This window comes from Bombina bombina, chromosome 2 (assembly GCF_027579735.1).
Source record: "Bombina bombina isolate aBomBom1 chromosome 2, aBomBom1.pri, whole genome shotgun sequence".
Classification (NCBI taxonomy): Eukaryota; Metazoa; Chordata; class Amphibia; order Anura; family Bombinatoridae; genus Bombina; species Bombina bombina.
The window spans coordinates 112,088,075-112,108,430 of NC_069500.1; positions in this window are offsets into that span (position 1 = coordinate 112,088,075).

Consider the following 20,356-nt stretch of genomic DNA (forward strand, 5'->3'; position numbering starts at 1 on the left):
TTACCTTAATATGTTTTTATTGAACTTTCTTCTAGCCATAGAGGGACATTATAGTCCAAATTAAACTTTCATAATTCAAATAGGGCATGTTATTTTAAATAACTTTCCAAATTACTCTTAATCATCATATTTGCTTTCTTCTCTTGGTTTTCTTAGGTAACCTAGGTAGGCTCATATGCTAATTTCTAAGCCCTTGAAGGACGGCTCTTATCTGAATGCATTTGACAGTTTTTCACAGTTAGAGGACGTTATGTATATATGTATATGTCTGCAATATAGATAACATTGTGCTCACTCCCATGGAGTCCGCACTAATCGCCTGAAATGCAAGTCTGTCAAAAGATCTGAGATAAGGAGGCCAGCGGCAGAAGCTTAAATACAAGGAATTACCAGAAGTAAAAAGTATATTAATATAACAGTGTTGGTTATGCAAAACTGGGGAATGATATATATACAGGGAGTGCAGAATTATTAGGCAAGTTGTATTTTTGAGGATTAATTTTATTATTGAACAACAACCATGTTCTCAATGAACCCAAAAAACTCATTAATATCAAAGCTGAATAGTTTTGGAAGTAGTTTTTAGTTATAGCTATTTTAGGGGGATATATGTGTGTGCAGGTGACTATTACTGTGCATAATTATTAGGCAACTTAACAAAAAACAAATATATAACCATTTCAATTATTTATTTTTACCAGTGAAACCAATATAACATCTCAACATTCACAAATATGCATTTCTGACATTCAAAAACAAAACAAAAACAAATCAGTGACCAATATAGCCACCTTTCTTTGCAAGGACACTCAAAAGCCTGCCATCCATGGATTCTGTCAGTGTTTTGATCAGTTCACCATCAACATTGCGTGCAGCAGCAACCACAGCCTCCCAGACACTGTTCAGAGAGGTGTACTGTTTTCCCTCCTTGTAAATCTCACATTTGATGATGGACCACAGGTTCTCAATGGGGTTCAGATCAGGTGAACAAGGAGGCCATGTCATTAGATTTTCTTCTTTTATACCCTTTCTTGCCAGCCACGCTGTGGAGTACTTGGATGCGTGTGATGGAGCATTGTCCTGCATGAAAATCATGTTTTTCTTGAAGGATGCAGACTTCTTCCTGTACCACTGCTTGAAGAAGGTGTCTTCCAGAAACTGGCAGTAGGACTGGGAGTTGAGCTTGACTCCATCCTCAACCCGAAAAGGCCCCACAAGCTCATCTTTGATGATACCAGCCCAAACCAGTACTCCACCTCCACCTTGCTGGCGTCTGAGTCGGACTGGAGCTCTCTGCCCTTTACCAATCCAGCCACGGGCCCATCCATCTGGCCCATCAAGACTCACTCTCATTTCATCAGTCCATAAAACCTTAGAAAAATCAGTTTTGAGATATTTCTTGGCCCAGTCTTGACGTTTCAGCTTGTGTGTCTTGTTCAGTGGTGGTCGTCTTTCAGCCTTTCTTACCTTGGCCATGTCTCTGAGTATTGCACACCTTGTGCTTTTGGGCACTCCAGTGATGTTGCAGCTCTGAAATATGGCCAAACTGGTGGCAAGTGGCATCTTGGCAGCTGCACGCTTGACTTTTCTCAGTTCATGGGCAGTTATTTTGCGCATTGGTTTTTCCACACGCTTCTTGCGACCCTGTTGACTATTTTGAATGAAACACTTGATTGTTCGATGATCACGCTTCAGAAGCTTTGCAATTTTAAGAGTGCTGCATCCCTCTGCAAGATATCTCACTATTTTTGACTTTTCTGAGCCTGTCAAGTCCTTCTTTTGACCCATTTTGCCAAAGGAAAGGAAGTTGCCTAATAATTATGCACACCTGATATAGGGTGTTGATGTCATTAGACCACACCCCTTCTCATTACAGAGATGCACATCACCTAATATGCTTAATTGGTAGTAGGCTTTCGAGCCTATACAGCTTGGAGTAAGACAACATGCATAAAGAGGATGATGTGGTCAAAATGTTAATTTGCCTAATAATTCTGCACTCCCTGTAGGGATTATCTATCTTTTTAACCCTTTTCTCAATAGAAACTATTTTTTTCAATAAGTAAAAATTAAAATCATGCAGTCGTTCGATCCCGTGATTTCAATAATTGGATCAGGTCGGGGGGTGCCTTTGACGCTAGGTACGCCCTCCAGCCCATGATCCCATTTAAAAAGCGGCTATGGCTTCAGGACAGTCAAATGTCTAGGACGTTCCACATCCTAAGGGCACTAAAGCCCAGCGCAGCTAGGTTGGTATGGAAAGTCATAACGGCGAGAAGGGGGTAAAACAATAAAAATGTTGGTGTTTACTGTCCCTTTAACACTTTACTTCAGATCTCAAATAAGCACAACACATAACTCACAAGCTGTTATATGAGCAATATATATTATTAAGCTCGGCCATGCTATCCATTGGAAGGCCTCACTAAACATTCTCTGGTAATTCTGTTTTACCACAGATTTGTAATACCAGATTGTACGTTATTCGTAGTGCAGCCTGCAATATTGATAGCACACCCTATAGCGCTCCACTTGTAATCTAGGCCATAGTATGTGTGTGCTGTATTAGATACTGGAGTTTGTGCAACAACACCAACAGCATGCACGCTTATTCCAGGGACTCACCTATGGTGTTTGTACAGCTGGCAAGCAAATAAAATGCGAAAATGCCTGTTAAAATGAATTTAAGTAAGATCTTTAAAAAAAAAAACAACATTTTATCTGATTGGAAAATTATAGACACATCAGTTCTAGTTATAAAGAGCAAGAGCTACAATATGGGGAATGGATTAATTTTATTACAAAACATTTATTAATTCATTTATTAAATCCTTTCCTTAAAATGTCCAAAATTAATTGATATACCCTTTTAGAAATACAGAAATTGTAACCTTGTTGTAAAGCTTAATGAAATATAAAATATATATATTTTAAAATGGTTGAGTTTATGATCTGTTAGATATTAAAGGTATGAATGTAATACATACATATATTATTGTCGTTTTTTTATTTTGTTATTCTCTTATATGAAGAATAAGAAGCAGATTATGTTTGTATATATGTATAAATAAAGATTTAAAAAACAAATTAATTAAAGTATTTAAAGGGACAGTTTATCCAAATAATTTTCTCCCATTTTTCTTTGAATTGTTCCTAATGATCCATTTTACCTGCTGGAGTTTATTAAAATGTTTACAAATAGCTCCTTTACTAGTGATGTCACGAATTGTTCACCGGCGAATAGTTCCCGGCGAACATAGCATGTTCGCGTTCGCAGCGGCGGGCGAACATATGCAATGTTCGATCCGCCCCCTATTCGTCATCATTGAGTAATACTTTGACCCTGTACCTCACAGTCAGCAGGCACATTCCACATTTCAGCAGCTGACCCTCCCTCCCAGACCCTCCTACCTCCTGGACAGCATCCATTTTAGATTAATTCGGAAGCTGCATTGTTAGTGAGAGGAGGGACAGTGTAGCTGCTGCTGATTTAGTAGGGAAATCTATAGCTAGGCTAGTGTATTCAGTGTCCACTACAGTCCTAAAGGACTCATCTGATCTCTGCTGTAAGGACAGCACCCCAAAAAGCCCATTTTAGGGCTGCTTTTTTTTTTTCTGTGTAATCTAATTGCAGTTGCCTGCCTGCCAGCGTGTGTGTCAGGCTCACAGCGTATACTGTGCCCACTTGCCCAGTGCAACCACTCATATCTGGTAGTAGTCTGCAGTAGTGTAGATTTAAAAAAAAAAAACACTTTTTTGACTGTGTTAAATAATAGCAGTCAGTTTCCTTCACACGTGTGCGTTTAAGTGCCTGCCTGCCAGGGCACAGTGTCACCCCAGTGCAACTCATATCTGGTGTAACAGTAGTGTAGATTTAAAAAAAACAACACTTTTTTGACTGTGTTTAATAATAGCAGTCAGTTTCCTTCACACGTGTGCGTTTCAGTGCCTGCCTGCCAGGGCTCAGTGTCACCCCAGTGCAACTCATATCTGGTGTAACAGTAGTGTACATTTAAAAAAAAACAACACTTTTTTGACTGTGTTAAAAAATAGCAGTCAGTTTCCTTCACACGTGTGCGTTTCAGTGCCTGCCAGGGCACAGTGTCACCCCAGTGCAACTCATATCTGGTGTAACAGTAGTGTACATTTAAAAAGAAAATACAATTTTGACTGTAATAGATTGAATAGCAGTTAGTTGTCTGCAAGCGTGTGTGTCAGGTCTACAGCGTCTACTCTGCCAACTTCTGCCAGTGCACAGTGCCACTCATATCTGTTGTCACAGTAGCTTGCACGCATAGTACCACTAATCAAAAGAAAAATGACAGACAGAGGCAGGCCACCCCGCAGGGGCCGTCGTGTTTATGGTGCTGTGATTCCCTTTTGGCCCTAGAATAATGCCCAGTGTTCAGAGGTCAAGTACCCCGAACTCAAACATTTCTGACTCTGAGGACATAGTTGACTGGCTAGCACAGGACACCCAATCTTCTACAGCTTCCGCTCGGAACCTTGACGCACCATCCTCCTCCAGCTTAGCTTCGGGCACCTCTCAAGTTACCACTCTCCCGCCTGCCGCCACCACCAACACTAGCACCACAGCCGCTTCACTTGATCTGTCAGAGGAGTTATTTACACATCAGTTGGAAGAAATGAGTGATAGTGATGCGCAATCATTATTGCCAGAGGATGTAGATAACAGGTATATGTCTCAGTCAGGCAGCATTACACACATGGACGTACGGTGTGATGATAATGATGTTGTACCCGCTGCTGCTTCCTTTGTTTACTTGTCAGATACAAGTGAAGCGGTTGATGATGACGATGCGTCCGTGGATGTCACGTGGGTGCCCGCTAGAAGAGAAGAAGAAGAGGGGGAAAGTTCAGATGGGGAGACAGAGAGGAGGAGGAGACGAGTTGGAAGGAGGGGGAGGTCGTCGCAAGGAGCTAGTGGCACAGTCAGACAGCATGCATCGGCACCCGGGGTCAGCCAGACAGCACGCCAATCAACGCATGCTGTTGCCACCACCAGAATGCCATCATTGCAGAGCTCAGCAGTGTGGCATTTTTTTTGTGTGTCTGCCTCTGACAACAGCGATGCCATTTGCAACCTGTGCCAAAAGAAAGTGAGTCGTGGGAAGTCCAACACCCACCTAGGTACAACTGCTTTGCGAAGGCACATGATCGCACATCACAAACGCCTATGGGATCAACACATGAGTACAAGCAGCACACAAACTCAAAGCCGCCATCCTCCTCCTGGTGCAGCATCTTCAGCCACGTCAACCACTGCTGTCCTCCTTGCCCCCTCTCAACCATCCGCCACTCCGTGTCTCACCTTGAGCAGTTCCTGCTCATCTGCCCACAGTCAGGTGTCAGTCAAGGACATGTTTGAGCGTAAGAAGCCAATGTCACCCCCTTCCCCGGCATCTGACAGCTGGCTTGTCTGAACTCTTAGCCCGCCAGCTTTTACCATACAAGCTGGTGGAGTCTGAGGCGTTCCAAAAATTTGTAGCTATTGGGACACCGCAGTGGAAGGTACCCGGCCGAAATTTCTTTGCACAAAAGGCAATCCCCAACCTGTACTCGATTGTGCAAAAGGAAGTAATGGCATGTCTGGCACACAGTGTTGGGGCAAGGGTCCATCTGACCACTGATACCTGGTCTGCAAAGCATGGTCAGGGCAGGTATATCACCTGCACTGCGCATTGGGTAAACCTGCTGACAAGCATGGAATGCGTGGCTCTGCAGAGGAGTTGGTGACACCGCCACGACTTGCAGGCAGGCCTGCTGCCACCTCCTCTACTCCTCCTACTCCATCCTCTTCCATAACCTCCTCGGCTGAGTCCTCTTCTGCTGCTGCGTCTTGCTCCACATCAACGGCACCCCCCCAGCTCCCCAGATACTATTCCACATCCTGGATACGGCAGTGTCACGCCGTCTTGGGGTTGACTTGCCTGAAAGCAGAGAGTCACATCGGACCAGCACTCCTGTCCACCCTGAACGCACAGGTGGATCAGTGACTGACTCCGCACCAACTGGAGATCGGCAAAGTGGTTAGTGACAACGGAAGAAATTTGCTGGCGGCATTGAAATTGGGCAAGTTGACACATGTGCCGTGCATGGCACATGTGTGTAATCTGATCGTACAACGCTTTGTGCATAAGTACCCAGGCTTACAGGATGTCCTGAAGCAGGCCAGGAAGGTGTGTGGCCATTTCAGGCATACCTACACGGCCATGGCGCACTTTTCAGATATCCAGCGGCGAAACAACATGCCAGTGAGGCGCTTGATTTGCGACAGCCCGACACGTTGGAATTCAACACTCCTAATGTTTGACCGCCTGATCCAACAAGAAAAAGCCATTAATGACTATTTGTATGACTGGGGTGCTAGGACAGCCTCTGCTGAGCTGGGAATTTTTTTGCCACGTTACGGGATGCTCATGCGCAATGCCTGTAGGCTCATGCGTCCTTTTGAGGAGGTGACAAACCTAGTCAGTCGCACCGAAGGCACCATCAGCGACATCATACCATTTGTTTTCTTCCTGGAGCGTGCCCTGCGAAAAGTGCTGGATCAGGCCGTAGATGAGCATGAAGAGGAAGAGTTGTGGTCACCATCACCACCAGAAACAGCCTTATCAGCATCGCTTGCTGGACCTGTGGCAACGCTGGAAGAGGATTGTGAGGAAGAGGAGTCAGAGGAGGAATGTGGCTTTGAGGAGGAGGAGGAAGACCAACCACAACAGGCATCCCAGGGTGCTCGTTGTCACCTATCTGGTACCCGTGGTGTTGTACGTGGCTGGGGGGAAGAAGATACCTTCAGTGAGATCACTGAGGATGAGGAACGGGACATGAGTAGCTCGGCATCCAACCTTGTGCAAATGGGGTCTTTCATGCTGTCGTGCCTGTTGAGGGACCCTCGTATAAAAAGGCTGAAGGAGAATGACCTGTACTGGGTGTCCACGCTACTAGACCACCGGTATAAGCATAAAGTGCCTGAAATGTTACCGAATTCCTGCAAGTTGGAAAGGATGCAGCAGTTCCAAAATAAATTAAAAAGTATGCTTTACACAGCGTATAAGGGTGATGTCACAGCACAACAGGAATTTAACAGGGGAAGAGGTGAAAGTAATCCTCCCTCCTCCCACGACCACGCCGGCAAGGACAGGACGCTTTACAGACGTGTTGTTGATGGAGGACATGCAGAGCTTTTTAAGTCCTACTAATCGCCACAGCCCTTCGGGGTCCACCCTCAGAGAATGACTCGACCGACAGGTAGCAGACTACCTCACCTTACCTGCAGATATCGACACTCTGAGGAGCGATGAACCCCTTGACTACTGGGTGTGCAGGCTTGACCTGTGGCCTGAGCTATCCCAATTTGCGATAGAACTTCTGGCCTGCCCCGCTTCAAGTGTCCTGTCAGAAAGGACCTTCAGTGCAGCAGGAGGTATTGTCACTGAGAAGAGAAGTTGCCTAGGTCAAAAAAGTCTAGATTACCTCACCTTTATTAAGATGAATGAGGGATGGATCCCGAAGGGACTGACAGTGGGCGATACATTCGACTAAAAAGGCCTGATGAGATGAGCTGCCTTGGGCTAAAAATGGTCCACACGCTGCTGTATTTTATCTCTGAATGCCGGATGACTTGCGTGACTTATCCGCCACCAACTAGGGTTCAAGCCACAATGTTTTAGGGCACTTTCTGCCTGGGAAAAAAACATCAATTTTTCTGGCCGCTGCTACAGAAGCGGCTGCAACAATACCTAATTTTTCAGGCATGTGAACTTGCCTAATTTTTCTGGCCTCTGGTGCTGCACTGTGGCTTCAAAAACCAAACTAAAAAAAAAGGCACATAACAGGGATTAAACTGATAGGAATAGTACTACTTAACACACCACTCCTATCTGGTGGCACATTAGATTGCACGCACAGTGCCCCAAATTTGAAGTAGGAGGTCCGACCAAGCATCTTTTTCCATCTCCCGGTTCCTAAAATCGATGCCATATACACGTCCCCTGATAGGGGACGTAACAGGGATTAAACTGATAAGAATAGTACTACTTATCACACCACTCCTATCTGGTGGCACATTAGATTGCACGCGCAGTGCCCCAAATTTGAAGTAGGAGGACCGACCAAGCATCTTTTTCCATCTCCCGGTTCCTAAAATCGATGCCATATACACGTCCCCTGATAAGGGACGTAACAGGGATTAAACTGATAAGAATAGTACTGCTTAACACACCACTCCTATATGGTGGCACATTAGATTGCATGCGCAGTACCCCAAATTTGAAGTAGGAGTACCGACCAAGCATCTTTTTCCATCTCCCGGTTCCTAAAATCGATGCCATATACACGTCCCCTGATAGGGGACGTAACAGGGATTAAACTGATAGGAATAGTACTACTTAACACACCTTATAATAACGCAGAGAGAGGCAACGCAGAGAGAGGAGTCTGAAGAAGAGGAGTCAGAGGAGGAAGGTGGCTTTGAGGAGGTGGAAGACCAAACACAGCAGGCATCCCAGGGGGCTTGTTGTCACCTTTCGGGGACCCTTGGTGTTGTACGTGGCTGGGTGGAGGAAGAGACCTTCAATGACATCAGTGAGGACAAGGAACGGGACATGGCTAGCTTGGTATCCAACCTTGTGCAAATGGGGAGTTTGCGGTTGTGCAAATGGACTGTTTGCGGTTGTTTGCGGTGTGTTAAAGGGACAGTCTAGGCCAAAATAAACTTTCATGATTCAGATGGAGCATGCAATTTTAAACAATTTTCCAATTTACTTTTATCACCAATTTTGCTTTGTTCTCTTGGTATTCTTAGTTGAAAGCTTAACCTAGGAGGTTCATATGCTAATTTCTTAGACCTTGAAGCCCACCCCTTTCAGATTGCATTTTAACAGTTTTTCACCACTAGAGGGTGTTAGTTCACGTATTTCATATAGATAACACTGTGCTCGTGCACGAGAAGTTATCTGGGAGCAGGCACTGATTGGCTAGACTGCAAGTCTGTCAAAAGATCTGAAAAAAGGGGCAGTTTGCAGAGGCTTAGATACAAGATAATCACAGAGGTTAAAAGTATATTATTATAAATGTGTTAGTTATGCAAAACTGGGAAATGGGTAATAAAGGGATTATCTATCTTTTAAAACAATAAAAATTCTGGTGTAGACTGTCCCTTTAAACGGGGAGTTTGGTCTGTCACTGTGAAGGGGGCATAACCCTTACACTACCTGATCGATACAACATCATACCTGATGTTTTAAAGCACGTTGTTCCAAACAATTTAGCAATGTTGGGTGATTTATGCCCTTTATGGCTTAAAACCAGACTCTGCATCAACTATGTAATTTTCCATGGGAGTTTTGCCATGGATCCCCCTCCGGCATGCCACAGTCCAGGTGTTAGTACCCTTGAAACAACTTTTCCATCACTATTGTGGCCAGAAAGAGTCCCTGTGTGTTTTAAAATTCGCCTGCCTATTGAAGTCTATGGCGGTTCGCCCGGTTCGCCCGTTCGCGAACAGTTGTGGAAGTTTCCGTCCGCCGTTCGCGAACGCAAAATTTTAGGTTTGCGACATCACTATCCTTTACCCTTATTTTGGTTTAGTCTGTGGTTTCCCAACCTACACTAAAAGTTTCTATACTTGATAAGCCTATGTAAACACAACCAGCAGAAGAAATTACACTCCCAGTTGGGTGCAGGTTAGTTAGGTAATAACATTTTAATTTTCCGGTGTTCTCTCTAAGTATTGAGCTTTGGTTAATAGACATATATAAGATAAGGAAGCAAGTTTATGTACATAAAAGTGATAACATAATGAGATATGATATTAACTGCAAGCTCAGCCCATTTTAATAGGTTGTGGTTAAAAAGCACAAAGCCAGCATTTTCTCATACATTATATACTCTGCAACTGGTATAACAAGTCACTGAAAATACATTAAGGGAATTGTTTTACAGTATACTGTCCCTTTAAATGCCGTCATTGTCCCTTGAGTTGTCACTTGCTTTACCATCACTATGCAAAGGACAATTGTTTGCATTCTTTATTTTTATTTTAATTGCCCTACAGGCAAAATGAGCAAAAGCAAAACTAAGTTACCTTTTATGTAGCATAATTCTGTCTGCTCATTGGCATCCATGTGTACTCCAATGACACGTACCTCAGGAATTAAAAACAAGGTTATAAATATAACATTTTATTAAACATCCATTGTAGGGCGCAATCCCATATACGGCGCATGTTTCGGCGCAAGCGTGGGAACCTGCGCCACCCGTAATTTCACCTCGCACATCGGGGTATTACATATACCCCGCCGGCAGTTCCTAAAGTGCCGTAAGTCTGATAAACTAGCGATGTCCAGAAATGAGCGTAACTACAAATTTCTGGAGTCGCTAGTGACTTAGGGCACTTTAGAAACTGCCGGCGCCTAAGAAAAGTAAAGATAATTTTAAATCTCCCATAACAGTCTAACCTGCCTCCCAAAAATAGCCCACGTAAAACCCCTATATCTGCAATCCCCCCTCTCACTACTAATAATAAATGTATTAACCCCTAGACCGACAACCCCCCACAATGCAATAAGCCTAATTATTAACCCCTAAACCGCCATAGCCCACATAGGCTATTAAATTTATTAACCCCTAATCTGCCGCCGCCAACGTCGCCGCCAACGTCGCCGCCACTATAATAAAGTTATTAACCCCTAAACCTAAGTCTTACCCTAACACCCCCCTAACTTAAATATTATTTAAATAAATCGAAATAATATTACTATTATTAACTAAATTATTCCTATTTAAAACTAAATACCTATAAAATAAACCCTAAGATAGCTACAATATAATTAATAATTACATTGTAGCTATTTTAGGATTTATTTTTATTTTTTATTTTACAGGCAACTTTGTATTTATTTTAACTAGGTACAATAGCTATTACATAGTTAATAACTATTTAATAGCTACCTAGTTAAAATAATTACAAATTTACCTGTAAAATAAAACCTAACCCGGATGGAGAACCTCTTCTGCCCGGATCGGATGAAGACTTCTGCCCGGCTGGAGGACCACTTGTGCCCGGATCGGATGAAGACTTCTGCCCGGCTGGAGGACCACTTGTGCCCGGATCGGATGAAGACTTCTGCCCGGCTGGGTGAAGACGGCTCAAGGTAGGGTGATCTTCAATGGGGTAGTGTTAGGTTTTTTTAAGGGGGGATTGGGTGGGTTTTAGAGTAAGGTTGGGTGTGTGGGTGGTGGGTTTTAATTTTTGGGGGGTTTGTATTTCTTTTTTTTACAGGTAAAATAGCTGATTACTTTGGGGCAATGCAATGTAATTTTTTTTTTTTTCTGTAATTTAGTGGGGGTTTTTGTACTATAGTTTATTTTATTTAATTGTATTTAATTTTAGCTAATTGTAGTTAATTAATTTAATTAATTTAATGATAGTGTAGTGTTAGGTGTAATTGTAACTTAGGTTAGGTTTTATTTTACAGGTAAATTTGTAATTATTTTAACTAGGTAGCTATTAAATAGTTATTAATTATGTAATAGCTATTGTACCTAGTTAAAATAAATACAAAGTTGCCTGTATTTTATAGGTAAGTATTTAGTTTTAAATAGGAATAATTTAGTTAATAATAGTAATATTATTTAGATTTATTTAAATAATATTTAAGTTAGGGGGGTGTTAGGGTTAGGGTTAGACTTAGGTTTAGGGGTTAATAACTTTATTATAGTGGCGGCGACATTGGCGACGGCAGATTAGGGGTTAATACATTTAATAGCCTATGTGGGCTATGGCGGTTTAGGGGTTAATACTAGAATAGGTTAATTGCGGTGTGGGCTATGGCGGTTTAGGCGTTAATACTAGAATAGGTTAATTGCGGTGTGGGCTATGGCAGTTTAGGGGTTAATAATTTAGTTATTACTTGCGGTGTGGGCTATAGCGGTTTAGGGGTTAATAGAGTTTATTAGTTATTGCGGTGGGGGATTGAGGTTGACAGGTAGATAGACATTGTGCATGCGTTAGGTGTTAGTTTATTTTTGCAGGCATTTTCGGGATTTACGGTGCACCCATACTCAGCACAAGGCTTGCTACGGCTGCCTTTTATGGCGAGGTGAAAATGGAGTAAGATTTCTCCATTTTCGCCACGTAAGGCCTTGCGCTGGATATTGGATACCGATTTACGACGCGGTCCCATGTTAGCCTATGGGAGTAAAAATTGCGAGTGACGGGTGAAATATACGGCCGTAACTTGTATGCTACGCCGTATATGTAATACCAAAATCATGTAAAATCTGGCGTCACTGGCTTTTGCGGGCGACGCTCTATATGTAATGGAGGCCGTAGTATTTTAAATTAGACATTCCTAGTGAGTCACGTCATATATGTACTAACACAAGAAATTAAATTTCTTTTTTTTTTCTATCTAGAAAACAATATGGTTTAATCCATAAAATACAGCTATATATCATTGTCATATATACAGACAAGAAGGCAGAACATGCACAGGGCTGGAAATGTGCATTAGTCTCAGACTATTAAGAAATTGTTTTCAGAGGCAGCTCTACCATTAGGCCAAATAGGCCTCCCATGATGGGGCCTCACACAGAGAAATAAATCTGCCTTTTTTTCTTGGAACAAACAGTTGTTGGAGGCATAGTGTCTCGGCATGTCATAATGTAGGGAATCCTGCTGCATTAAGCCCGTGTTCAATGAATGCCTAATCTGCTTAGCACGTCACCTCAGTTTAGCTGAAGTATGTGATGAATAAACTGCAGTCAGCAGAGAAGCAATATGGTTTCTTCAGCTGCATGCAAATTCAGACACTTTGCTCAATCTGCCTGGCTGTTATGTTTGGTATGAAAGCTCAGTACTTTTTGCCATACTTTGCTCCATTACAGCGCAGGAGCACAGAACCAGAGGCAGTGTGACAGGCTCAGCTGCTCTCTACCCCTTCAGCAGGGCCAACCTTATCATTTGCATGGCTCTGGGCAAGACAAATTTGTGGAGCCCCTCAGCCAAATCCCCTTATCCCCCTCTTGGTATGGCATGGCCTCAGTATGACCTACCACTGCCCCAACATTCAGTGTGCCCTTTATAAGGAATAACATTATACCTCCTGATATCATAAACACTTCTTTATAAACTAAATAAAGTATGTACATTGCACCGATTCATACCCCTGATGATAGTGTGGGGCCCACAAAAGTGTGTCATTTTTAAAGGGGACAGACTTATTTCACATTTAGGAGCCAGTAAAAATATTGAACTAGCCACACACTTCTTAGGACCCAGATAACAGTGTTTGCAAAGATATATGTAGAATAATGATTAAAGTTATGAGCCAGAAGTAAAATAAATAAAAATAAATAAATAATTTATAGGAGGAGAGTTTGAGAGAGGATAGGAACTGGCACCCCGGGGGAGGAGAAGACCGATTGGTCACAGTAAATGTTGAAAAATGTGAGGGACATGCACTGTGTTTATTTGCTTTAATTGACCTCATACCCCTTTTCTTTCTTTTTTTTCCTTACTCTTTTAATGCATTATGATTAATGGTACTTATCACAGATGTATAATGTTGACCCCAGAATGTGGGGGTGAAGTTTGTGTCATGTCCTTTTCACGGAATAAATAAAGAATTTAAAAAAAAAAAATACCTCCTGCTAATTTGTGCATTTTTTTTCCACATTTGTATTATTTTAGTTTTGCCCAGGGCCTCTAATTGTTTTAATCTTTTTATCCCTGAATTCCTTTTTTTATTCTGACTAGTAAACTATATTATTAGAAAAGTCGATTTTTGGTACTTTTTTCTCACATAGCAGGGGTTAATGGGATATTGTACGCTAGATTTTTCTTTGCATAAATGTTTTGTAGATGATCCATTTATTTAGCTCCTCTGGGAGTGTTTTTGTAACTATGTATAGTTTTTCTTATTTTTTTAATAACATTGCGCTGATTCAGACTCCTTACCAAGCCCCAAATTATCAGGTCTACAGATTCCAGTTTGTGTAATCTGTCTTTTCATATGCGGGGGAAAAAAGGAATGTCTGCTCTTTCTGCTTTCACATCCCCTTTCACTGGGTGTTCCAGCCTAACCTCATCAACAGTGCTAAACTGGGAGCTTCTACGTTTTTAAAAGGTTTTATACTGAATTTTTAGATCACTATCTGTGCATATTTGCCTTTATACTAGTGTCTATTACATGCATTTATATGAAAATTGGTGTACACTGTCCCTTTAAATATGGGATTAGCTCCCCTGCAACAAATAGCTCTAAGAAAACCAAGCTTTTTAGCCTTTAATTAGAAGTTATACTTTAATTACAGACCACCTATGCCCTTCAGCTCACCACGTTGAAACAAGAGCCTTAAACACATTAATCTTCATTATATTTTTATGGGATCCACTATTTCATTTTGAACTTCCCCTTACATTTTCCAGAAACTGAAGATAATAAAATTGTATTTTCTGAATTGTCAAGCTGGAATGAGCTAGATTTTGCTTACTGGAAATCAGTCAATGATCTTTCTCTGGAAAAAAGCCAAGGAGAAAAAAAACTGGAATGAAAAGCCTATTTTCTTTACAAGTGTTTTTATTATATTGTCATACATGTATAAAAAGCTCAGTATTTTGGGATGAGTGACACTCGTATGTACAAACTCTCTTGATGAAACATTTACCCCACGTCCATGGGTTCGGTTGGCAATTATTGAACTATGGCAAATATCCCGATAAGGGATATTTGCCAGTGAAAATTACAGACTCAATTGTGTTTTTACGCTCTGCTGCTGAATGATCCAGAGTGACGGCACTCACTAAACGCTGGATTGGAGTACAAATTGAACATTTAAGATATCTTCCCAGATCTCCCATCTTTCCAGTGTGGATGTCGTCTCCACCCCCCGGACCCTCTCCTTACCTCATATGATTGGGGTTTTGTAATGTAAGTAGGAAATTCTATCACCTCTTTTGAGGGATCGGGTGCTTTTCATTCCCCCTCCTCACTCTGCATATCGTTGTTTTTTTGTTTCTGAATGTTTACCCAACTGATCACTTTCTGATTAATTCCATTTTATTATCTTTATTATCATTATTATTTGTTATTATTCATTATTTTTTACTTTTTTACTCATTTATTTATAATTTCTTTTGTGTGAGTGTCGTTGTCATTAAAGGGACACTGAACCCAAATTGTCTTTCATGTTTCAGATAGAGCATGCATTTTTAAGCAACTTTCTAATTTATTACTATTATCAAATTTTCCTCATTCTCTTGGTATGTTTATTTGAAAATCAAAAATGTAAGTTTAGATGCCGGCCCATTTTTGATGAACAATCTGGGTTGTCCTTGCTGATTGGACAGCACCAATAAAAAGTGCTGTCCATGGTTATGAACCAAAAATTGCTGGCTCCTTAGCTTAGATGCCTTCTTTTTCAAATAAAGATAGCAAGAGATCGAAGAAAAATTGATAATAGGAGTAAATTAGAAAATTGCTTAAAATTGCATGCTCTATCTGAATCATGAAAGAAAAAAAATTGGGTTCAGTGCCCCTTTAATATTAGTTCCAATTGGCTGTTTTTTGAAGCACTAGTATATTGATTTTGTTACATTGATGTTGCTATTTTATTGCAGGTGATTCGGGGATTGTACGTGCAGACGCTGGAGCCCGGTATTGAGAATCTACCAGGAGCAGAGATACACAGGTCTGCAGCTGCACAGCAGACGGAAAACAAACAACAAACGGAGGTCCGGTAAGAGGAGCAGTGGGGGATATTCCTATAAACATTATTTTGGGACATTTCCAGTATTATAAACATCATCTGAATTGAAACCGGTGAACATTGTCTACCAGTTTTAGTGAACTATTTTGGAAGGTAATTAATTTTTTTGGACATTCTATCTGTGTGTTCTAACTTTTAATATATTTTTTCTTTGTGTGGCCACACATATATACGTATATATATATTATACCTGTTCTAATTGTTTTTATTGCATTTGCACAATCATTTACACTTGATGCACTAACTAGATGCACTTTAACTTTGCACGTACCTACTTAATGTAAGGAACTCATTGCACACTTAGTACTGTATCCAATTGGATCTTATTCATCCTATATTTATAGCTGAACACGGCAAATCTCAGCATTATCTTTTCACTGTTAGTCTAGTGAATTTTGTATGTTATCTCTCTTGTATTAAACATTTTAAATCTACAGAGTATTTTATATTATTTTATTTAATTTATCTCCGTACCTAGCTTGTTTTTAGCGCTCCACTTTGTTTAGTATTATATTATTGTTTTAATCTGATATTGGGAGATTACAGATTGTTGAGGTAGCCCAGAGGTACATTTGGTAATTGTGTATTGATTATTTTAGCTCTTTTATATTGCAGGTGATTCGCCTGAAACCTTTTGTGCGCTTTACTTTCCTTCTTTTGTGTTGTAGTTTTACTGGCCTTTTTACACCGGGGTTGGTTTTGTACTCGGTGTTTGTTTTATATAGCTTCTGTTTGAGTTCAGGTTCTTTCTAGACATGTGCGTTTCGTTTCATTTCGAATCAAAATTCGGATGAATTTGTCAAATTCGGAGCATAGAGATCGATTTGAATTTCTGAATTACCCTACCAACAAAACTAAACTAATCTGAATGCATTTGTAACAAATAAATCAGAATTAGTTAAGATTTATTCGTTACATTCGAATGGCCATGGACTAATCACAATTACACTAGTATTGTACAGTATATTAGGTTATATCACTCTGCTAGCTCTGTGCAGGGCACATTATGTAGCTGCTACCTGTGAGGTTGGTACCTAGGTGGGATGTGCTGTGTATTACACTAGTATTATGTACTGTATATTAGGTTATATACCTCTGCTAGCTCAGTACATATTGTGTAGCTGGTACCTGTGAGGTTTGTACTCATGTTGATTCAAATGGGTTACACCTAATATGCAGTACATAATACTAGTCTAATACACAGCACATCAACACATACTGAACTTCCAAATTTACGAATCGAATCCGAACTGAATACATCCGAATTTATTCAAATCCCAATGAATCCGAAACGAATACATTCAAATGTATCTGTATTCGAATCTATCCGAAAATGAAATTCAAAAAAAATCTGAATTGGTCTGAAACTAACCAAAACAAATTTTTCTGCTGTGCACAAGTCTAGTTTTTTAATCTAGTGGGTTTGAGTGCCTTTCTCTTTATTCTTTGTATAAATATATATATATATATATATATATATATATATATATATATCAGAGGTGGGACCAAGTCATTGGTTTACAAGTTACAGGTCTCAAATCTTTGTATTTAAGTCCTAAGTAAAGACAGGCAAGTCCAAGTCAAGTCTCGAGTCAACAAAGGCAAGTCTAGGTCAAGTCCTCAGCTTTAAGCTTCAAGTGTTCAACAAATCATTAGTACTCTTTTTATAATATAGTGTTGGAGTATTAAAAACTGTATATAATTTATACTAATTAAAATCAGGATGGTGTTTAAAATATGTTTATCTTTTCCCAGTTAAATTTTTCACATAAAAATTAACTTTAATTGAAGAGGACAACGAGCCATTAATGATATGAAAAAGAGATTTCAAGAGAGAGAGGTTATCCAGATGAGGAGCCAACATCCACACCCCTGTCGGCCATGGTGCATTCAGTCAAATACCAGAAGTGAATTCTAGTCACCTGATTCCTCAGTGCAGCCCGGAGTGCCGTAGCTTGTGGCGGATCAAACCGTTTAGTCCAAGAAAAAAGCAGGCACTACTACACGTGTGGCATAAATATAAAAATTTCACTTTATTGAATCCAAAAGTTAAAAAACGAAGGCCAAATACATAGGCACAGTACAGAATACGGAGGCAGATATGTTTGACAGGTTTCACGCCCCCTAGTGGCGCTTCCTCATTGACTACATAGACTATAAAGTGGAATTTTTATATTTATACCACACGTGTAGTAGTGCCTGCAATTTTCTTGGACTCTGTTAGGACTCAGATGAGGTTTTAGATAAAGATGAAAAGGAAATTAAGGTAATTAAACCAAAAGGGCTTCAAGTAACACATAATAGATTATTCTTTGTAACAGACTACACTACAGACATGTGGCAGTTATGTAAGGCAATGCTTGACAATTAAAAATATTACAAGCAGAGGATAAATTAACCACATATGTACGAGAGTCACCAATCTTTTCATATAGGAGGGAAAGGCATTTAAGAGATTATTTGGTGCAAGCTTATCATAACGAGAAACTAATTTTTTGGTAAAAAAAAAAAAAGCCAGATGATTATAAATGTCATGGCTGTGTGACTTGTAACAGCTTAATATTAGGTAACACATTTTCTCACAGTAGTACAGGAAGGAAATACAATATTAAATATGTCCTTAATTGTGAGTCAAAATTTGTAGTCTATCTAATCAAATGTTTGTGTGGGTGGTCCTATATTGGTAAGACAGAAGGCACCTTTAAGGAAAGAATGGCAGTGCGCAGGTCTTCTAAAAGACAGGCACTGGATACAGGCAAAATGGATCAGCCAGTGGCACAATTTTATTGGACCACAAACATCCATTAGCTTCTTTAAAATGTTGTCCCATTTATCCGATTCCTCAGTTAAAAAGAGGGGGTAACCATAAGAAATTATTCTTACAAAAGGAAACATTTTGGATAGTGGAGTTAGATACATTGTCCCCCAAGGGATTGAATACCTATGTTTCTTATTTTTGCTTTCTGTAATTATGTTATTTGTCATGTTATAGTGTAACATACTTTTAACATCATTGTTCCTCAATTTTTTTAGCAAGCTGAGTCCACCATAGAAAAGCAAAGGTTGCTTGCCTCCTTAATTTTACCCATTACAGGAAACCCAGATTTTGCATCTGGGTTATATGATTCGGTGTTTCAAGCATGGAAAGAGAAAGGAGTTTTGTTTTTATTCCATATCCTGAAAGAAAATAACAAGACGTTTCAATATTTTGCTGAACTTTCAGCAAAATATAATCTCTCGACAAAAGATTTCTATGCATTCTTACAGATTAGGAGTTATACAGCTCAAATGATTAGATTTCATAGTCTGGATTGGGGTGCTCCTGAGATCCCTAATGGGACTAAACTATATATGTCAGGTCGCCGAACAATATCCTACTGGTATGGATTCCTGATGATCAAGTTCGGTCAAAAAAACCTAAGGAAACTTAAAGATAACTTACTAAAATATTTTCCAAACCGAACAGGATATTACAAAGAGCATTAGATTATCAGAGACTGCAACGGCTAACATAAGCTGGAGGGAATCTCAAATAAAGCTGTTGAATAATTATTATTTTACTCGTTATAGAATTTATAAATGTTCTAAAAATATACAATCCAGTTGATACACCAGGGAGTCTCATTCTATTCTGAAGAGTAAAAGCAGGAATGATTCAGCTCTCTGTGGCAAAAGGACTGTAGTGTTAGGACCAGTCTATATTGGGGCACCTTGTAAATTGGTGACTGGCTAAGCAAAATATGGCTATATTGTGTGACTAACATCCCAATTTTATTTAAAAAGAATAGTTGTCTCTTGATGTTTGTTTGCAGGCAATTTTTTGCAGCAGTTCAAAAAATATGTTGTGCTTTTGAAAATGGATGTGCGCTAATACCTTTTTGTTAGTGTATTGACTAGGTCATATTGGCAGCACTCCCAAAGATGTGTAAATAAACTTTTTGTAAGGTGTGCTAAACCAAATTTTGTAATTGTATTAATACAATCCAGTTGATGCCATAAATGTAAGCTAGAAATGGCAGATGTTATACATTGCATGTTATGCAATACTGGAAAAAAGGAAATTGCTGGTTAATTAAACACCTACAAAATAAAACACATATCACATTGTGCCAAGTTTTTTTTTAGTCTCTGTCCACTGTGTTGCCGGGGAACGGCTTCTGATAAACTTTACTATTCTGGTGGCTCATAATCAATTATTGTACTTGAGGGAGAGATGCCCCAGTATTGGCTAGAGCGTGATTGGAGGCCTGAACAGGTGTCAGGGTGCCAGGAATCAGACTGAGACGAGTAGTGCAAAAATAATCACACCTTTATTAATAGCAAAAAATAATAAAAAGTCCACATAACAAGCCAGGAATCAAAACCAGAGCTGGTAGTCAGACGAGCCGAGTCAGGAGCCAAAGCGAGTAGTCAGACGAGCCGGAATCAGGAACAAGAAGAACAGCAGAGTCAGGAACAAGCCAGGGATCAGGAACCAGGAGGGACGTCAGACAGCCAGGTAATACACAGGAGCTCTCACAAACAGGTCTGAGACAACGCAAGGGCAAAACTTACTGAACAG